The sequence below is a fragment of the Mustela lutreola genome, chromosome 9 (assembly GCF_030435805.1).
Source record: "Mustela lutreola isolate mMusLut2 chromosome 9, mMusLut2.pri, whole genome shotgun sequence".
NCBI classification, from domain to species: domain Eukaryota; kingdom Metazoa; phylum Chordata; class Mammalia; order Carnivora; family Mustelidae; genus Mustela; species Mustela lutreola.
Genome location: NC_081298.1, coordinates 118,075,489 through 118,082,910, shown reverse-complemented (window position 1 = coordinate 118,082,910; position 7,422 = coordinate 118,075,489). Strand labels below are relative to the sequence as shown.

Sequence of the window (7,422 nt, the reverse complement as noted above, 5' to 3'; positions counted from 1 at the left end):
AAGAATACATTTAGTAAAGTTAGGGAACAGGCAAAATTATGTTTAAAAATCTGATGGTGATGTTTCTCTCAGATTAGGCAGAGAAGGATCACCAAGGAATGCACAGGAAGACTAAGTTACAGAGAGTACATAATGTCATGTGTCAGTTGGCAGGGACCAGGGGTACCCAGATAGTTGGTTAAATATTCTGGGTGTGCCTGTGAAGATATTTCAGGATGAGATTAACATTTGAATTGGTGGACTGAATGGAGCAGATTGTTCTCCGGGAAGTGAGGAAACCCCTGGTGCCTGAATGCTTTTGATCTGATTTTATTTTTCCCTCTTCAGTCTCAAGTTGAAGCATTTTCTCTTCGTAGATTTCAAGCCTGCCCATCTAAAGACTGGAGCTCTCCCATCAGCTCCCTGGATGCCCAGCCTGCCCACTGCAGATCAGTCTCCGTAATCGTGTAAGCCAATTTTGTATAATCTTCCTTCATATATATGCACACACACAAATTCACATATATATACTGTTTTGTTTCTCTGGAGAATTTTAATAAGGTGATAATCAGTATCTTAATTTAGGAGTACTTAAAAGAAGTTTTACTTCATGAGCATTCTTCAAAATCTACATCCTTTCTCCTCTCCTGTATTATGTATTCCTCAATGAAACCTAAAACACACAAGCAAAGTAAATAGTTGTCAATCTCTCTCCAGAAGTATACATGCAGAATTTCCATCCCCTTTTCTCTGCTGGGGTCTCTTACGCAATCTGCCTTTGCATTTTAGTATAAAAATGGCTATCCCACAAATAAAACTTTTCCCTAGAAGTAAAACTTCAAATTCTCACCAGATATGTTAAAAAATAAAGTTTTCTATTCTTTTGTTCCCACCTTTATCTTCACTATTTTAGGTAGTGAGTTTTAATTCTCTTAAAACATTGGTATGTGAATGTCTGCTGCTGGGGCAGGGTCCCCCTCCAGTTCAAGTGTGGTTGGGAAAAGAGAGCGAAAGCCATCAAAAGATACAGTTTAATTCTGGCTTAAGATAAGATAAAAGTTTCTAAGAGAAACATTTTCGGAGGCATGACTTGACTGGATACAGTTCAGCTGGTAAATCCACCGCATGTCCTGAAAGCTCAGTGGGCATAAAGATGCTCCCATTATTATAAGAACCTCAAGGCATCTTTAAATTGCTGTCGCTATGCAACTTTTTGTTTGTAATATATTTCTGAAGGGAAGATAGATAGCTTCCATCATATTCTCAAGGCATCTCAGAACCATCATGATGGGTTGCTGGTCCAGTTTTTCAGGAATGCAGATAGTACTAGTTATTTCATGGTATTCTTAAGCATTGTATTAGAATTACCTATAGAATACTGGATTAGGATAGGGATGTGGCAAATCCTGTTATAATTCCTATGCCTCAGGAGTGATCATAGTGCAGTTGATACACTCCCGTAAGATGTGTTTGTAAGTCCTCAGGATCCTCCTGTGTTTGAAGTGGATGTGGAATTTAGGAGAGAGTATAAAAGATCGCTAATTTTGTATCTCTTATATTGTTTCTTGGTTCATAGGATAGGATAAGATAGATAATGACATAGAGTAGAAAAACAAATGCTTCAAATTACTAAATGATCTCTTTGTTACCTGACATATGTCCTGTGGCTTCCCAGAGTGCCACTTCTCTTTCCAAAAGAATACTAAAGCACAGAAATAACTGCATCAGTAATTGGAAATGCACATTACATCTACTTTGTTTTACAAAATATCAAGGCATGGTTAAATGATAGAAAATATGGAGAAAGACTATAAATACACAGTTCTATAAAAATCAAAGTATTATAGCGTATTCTGGTTTGTTAAATATTTCTTGCCAATTAATTGCATATATATGTACATATATATATTTGCATATATATAATAATGAAATGCATGTTTTACTAAAATGCACTCAATTCTAGAGGCATACTGAAAATATGCCCTATGTGTCATCATTGTGTAGATATTGTATGTACACACAAGTACATTTACATACATACACATGCATATATACATACATAAAGATAAAGTTGTTTAAGCTAAAAAGAGCAGGGGTGCCTGGGTGGCTCAGCGGGTTAAAGCCTCTGCTTTCAGCTCAGGTCATGATCCCGGAGTCCTGGGATCGAGTCCCACATCGGGCTCTCTGCTCAGCGGGGAGCCTGCTACTCTTCCTCTCTCTCTGCCTGCCTCTCTGCCTACTTGTGATCTCTGTCTGTCAAATAAATAAATAAAATCTTTAAAAAAAAAAAGCTAAAAAGAGCAAAAACATTTGTTCCTACATGTATATATGTACATATGTATGTATATATAATCACTAGTTACAAATTATAATATCCCTACGTAAGTGTAGAAGCTCGTAATAATACAATGAGAGGACTATAGAAAATATGGAATATTGTCTTGTAAGCATTAATAATGTTAGGTGCTTAATCAGAGTGTCTGATTATTTGAGAGATAATAAAATATTTTTAAGAATTAACAGTAAATAAAATGAACTTCATTCTAAGAATATACTAAAAGTCATTTTTTGGGTAACTTTGAGAAAATTACATCAGTGTTTCACATGAACTGTATTTGCATATTCAAGTTTTCTCCTGTCTTAAATGTAGAGGTTCTAGGTGATAGATTACTCCACATTCCAGAATGCTCAAGATGAGTGTATATAGTGCATGTCAGACCTCAGGTGTATATAGTGATATAAAAACATGTAAATTTAAGACTTTTAGTCTACTAAAACTCATACTCTTTGACATTATAGTTTCGCCTTGAAATGTTCTTTATAATAGATACTTAAAAGCTCAAAGGGAAACCTGTATACATCATTTTGATGGGATTTTTTCCATTTTGAGTAGAACTGAAAATAGTGAAAAATGGCTTTTAATGTTAACAATTTTTTCCCATTTAAATGAGAAAAATAAGTTAAATGAGATAAATAGCATTTGAGCTTACTTTTCTTGAGCGTGTCAGGTATGATGGTATTCAGACTATTTTCAAACAGTAAATCCTGTATGAAAGCTAAAATATTAAAAAGAGTAGTAAACTAATGACTAAAGATTCTGGACATAATGTTCTGATTTTGTACTTAGGCAATTTCCCTTTGCAATCAATGACCAAAACCCTATTACACGTCCACAGAGTTGAGAATAACCATAACCATATGGATACCAATAGTCTTCAGGCCATTAAGATGGAACTGGAAAGGAAGACATGGTCCAAAGAAAAGATGCATTTACAAGTTCTTTAACATTCAAAAGTTTGAAAGAAAAGGACGCCTAAATCTCATTGAAGTGGAAGATTTTTCTTTTAAACATTAAAATAGGTTCTACACAAAGTATATTATCAAAGTCATTGAGAACAATGGCTACATAAAATTCTTCTAGATAATGGACTGTGTATAGTGAGGGCAAGTTTGATACTAGCTATTTTCAGGTATGGAGAGAAGTGGAAGTGACCTTAAAATATTTTTTACTTGTGATCCCAAGTAAACATAAGATAATTCCTCTATATAGAAGACCAGGGATGGCAGGAATGGTATAAAGGGTGACATTTCTATTTTCCTCTAAGGTAGAAACTTAGAAAATGTCACAAATCATAATTAGAGACCTGGGTAATTAATAATGTTCTTGTAAATTAAATGGCTAAATATATCAGGCCTATAACTTTTAAAACACCTTAGTTGTGAAAATAAAATACAGAGCTATAGAATAGTAAAGTAAAAGTAAATTTTCACTTTTGCAAGAGAAAATTTAAATAAAAAGGGAAAAAAATTAAGAAATATCTAAAAAGATACATAGAGAATAAACTGAATTGGCAAAGAAATAAAATGTATATGCCTATCACCTTAAGACTATGAAAATTTATTGAACCTTCTCTAATGTTGATTGTATTTCAAAATCCTAAAGAAATATTTTTAAAATTAGTAAGTTATACAGCCTAAAATTTGAATTTTGAAGCCCATTTGTTGTGGAAGTCCGTAACTTCCTATATCACTTTCCTTCCTTTGATGGTGTTAAATTTCCTATCAGTTTCTTCTCGGATTCTTGTTTTAATTGGTCCTCCGTCAATGTTCTTCCAGCAAAGACACTTCTCCGATTCTTGATTCACATAGCTTGTTGAGGTGTGTGTGTGTTGTGTGTGAGTGTGTGAATATGTACTCTAACAGTAGATGAAAGTGGCATGTCCCATCCCCATGGATACATTGTTTCTTTTTTCTTTTTTCTTTCTTTTTTTTTTTTTTTAAGATTTCATTCATTTATTTGACAGAGAGAAACCACAAGTAGGCAGAGAGGCAGGCAGAGAGAGATAGAGAGGAGGAAGCAGGCTCCCTGCTGAGCAGAGAGCCCGACGCGGGACTCGATCCCAGGACCCTGAGATCATGACCCGAGCCGAAGGCAGCGGCCCAACCACTGAGCCACCCAGGCGCCCGGATACATTGTTTCTTAAACAGGTCAACAAATTAAGGACTAAGTCATGAAATGTTAATGTTTGCTTAGGCATCCTCTAGAAAGAGGGAGAGCAAGGAGGATGGCATCAGGGGGCCACTTTGTACCTGAACTTGAACCATGTAGTCATTGACTGCTGTGCTCTCACATCTCCATGCAGCTAGAGACTTAACTCTTACCATTTCATACCTAATATCAGTATTACCTAGCAACAAACAAAACTTCCCAAAGGTAACCACTCTGAATCAACTTTATTCAAATTTATTTAAATACTACTCAACTTATTCTAACTGCTGCTGGAGTTGAGATCCATTAGTTTTCATCCTGCCTTGAGCTTTTAGTCCTGGTCCTGTTTGAAGTCTAATTGATTGGCATGTTTACCACCAAACTGCTAGGGTTCATGGTGTGCTATCTTTAAAACTCTTCTCTAAACAATACTATAATTTTGCTTTGCTTGATCACAATTTTCATTGAGCACAATTAGCTCTAAATGATTTTTGACAATTTTCAAAATTTAAATTCATCCTTTGATGGTAAAGACCTGCTATTATTACAGGCCTGAAAAGGAAGCAGCAGTCTTCAAGAGCACTTCTGAAATTTTTCTGCAATGACAACACGGTTCCAAGGTCACTGTGTGATATGGACCAGCACATTTGGAAATGTTCAAGCTCTGATATATTTTTAAGGCAGTTTCATTATTTTATAGTGATAATTAATAGTATAAATAAGGAAATATGAATTATAATTGCTCTCAAACATTTCTAGTAGTAGTAGAAGTAGTTTGTTATCTTAAAAGTGAGCAGTTCAATTCTCCTAAATTAGAATTGCTAAAATTTAATCCAGATTGTATATATACTATTTTTTTTTTAAATCCTCAAATGCACTAGAGCATAGGAAGCTTCAAAGACCTGTGTAGCATACATAAATTATTTAAGAACTGTAATAGCATTAAGGTTAATTAAAACATTTTTTCTTTTGCTGAAAACAGTTTTTGAAAGGATTTATCTATTTCAGAATTTGATCACTGAGATTTTTAAAGAAATAGAGGATATCCTCTATTAAATAAATATTTATATTATTATATATAATATGTGATTATATATTATATACATAATATATATACATAATATATATTATATATTAAATAAAATATTTCTTTAAAATAAAGAAATAGAGGATACCTATTTTCACTATTACTGTATTTCTCTATTTCACTATTACTGTAAGGTTTTATAGGCAAGATAAATACTACGCCGGGTGAGGTGGGCACAAGGCAAGATTTATTAAAGGCACTCTCTGGCGAAGTTTCAGGGCTCAGGAGAAGGGGAGCCAGGAAAAGTCGCACCAGGAGGAGGAAAGTTGCCCTCTGGCGAGGGCGAGGTTCCAGGTCTCTGGAAAGCAGAGTTCAGGAAGTAACACTGGGAGGGAGTGGGGGAGGGGTGTCTTTTATCTGGCCAAGGCAGGACATGGACTCACATCTATATATGGTAGGGTATTTGGGGATCCGAGGGTATGGGGTGGGGGGTCCTGATACTTCTGTTTCCTGCATAGGTATGGGGTTACCTATAGAGACCTGACCTGGGCATACATCCTTTTGGCAGGAGAGTCAAGGGCTGAGGGGGGGGGGGGGGACTGGAAGATGCCCCCCCCCATCATTTCTATTGTTCCTCCTGCATTCCCAGAGCCACCGACCCAACAATTACACTATCCAGTTATAATACCTTGCTTGACAGGAAGAGACCATAAGCAACCAGCTATTTAAAACTAAAGCTGTACACTTCTACTGGAAGTGAAATAGCCACATCTGTCAGGAGCAGAAGCGGTACCTCTTGGTGGAGATTGGAGAGATGCTGTGAAAGCATCAACATAAGACCTTCCTAGCTGTGCCATTGTCCTTTGAAACATTTAACTAACTCCTGTTAATGAAGAATTGTCACCAAAAATCTAAGTATCTGTACCCTTAATAGAAAACGTTTAGGGCCTGGCACCGGGTAGCTCTGTTGGTTAAGGTGTTAAGCATCTGTCTTCAGCTCCAGTCATGACCTCAGGGTCCTAGAATGGAACCCTCTGTGGGCTTACTCCTCAATGGGGAGTCCGCTTTTCCCTCTCCCTCTCCTCCTGCCCCTCCCCCTGCTCTGCTCTCATGTGTGCGCACATGCACATGCGCTATCTCTCCCTCCCTCTCTCTCTTTTTCAAATAAAATCTTAAGAAAAAAGAGAAAATACTTAAGGACATCTATGACCCTCTTAAGCGGAACTTGTAAGAGAAACCACGTTGTCATCTAGAGCAGAAAGGATAGTTGGTGGTCCTGAATAAGACCACTGCCATCAGTGTTGTAGAATTATGGAAAGTCCATTTTATCATAAGCTCTGATTTTAGCTGAGTTCTGCTTCTGCATATGATCCAGTCATCTTACTCCATTTTTCCACATAGTTTCCACATAGACATTGGCATTCTTTATTGAATTTGAAACATCATCTTCAATTCAGTATTAATAATTCTTCATCACTATTTAGGTCTCCAAACATCCTATCCACCAACTTAAGTACTATTTATATTACTTTAAAAATGGCTGTACAAATGTAACTCATAAATAAGACAGTAAAATACGACAGTGTATCTCAAGTTAGTAATCTGTTCCAAATCAGTTAATTAGTAGGCTGTCATTTTTTCCATAAATAAATAAATTTTTGGTAATACTGTGGATCTTTTGTAATATCAAAAAAAATTTTACTCCTAGAAACTGAAGGTAACTTTGGAAGTCTAAAAGGCATTGGTTTTTAATAGCAACTATTAGGATAATTATTATAGAGACTGTATCCTCTTTATTAAATTTATCTCTTTGTTATCCATACACATTTCAGACTCAAAATGATACACATTTTGAAGGAAAAAAATCAGTTGTATATTTTCACTGACTATAATTCACGAAAAAGCTCAATCCAAAATACAAGTTGTG

At 35.8% G+C, this 7,422-nt stretch overlaps 1 long non-coding RNA gene across 1 annotated transcript in view; it reads left to right on the top strand.

Moving 5' to 3' along the window:
* Positions 1-356: 356 nt before the first annotated feature.
* The window catches only part of LOC131840538 (uncharacterized), a 288,807-nt gene continuing 281,741 nt past the window's right edge, over positions 357-7,422 (top strand). Inside the window, exon 1 of the long non-coding RNA XR_009357392.1 lies at positions 357-446. This is a non-coding gene — a long non-coding RNA (uncharacterized LOC131840538). The remainder of the gene's footprint in view (positions 447-7,422) is intronic.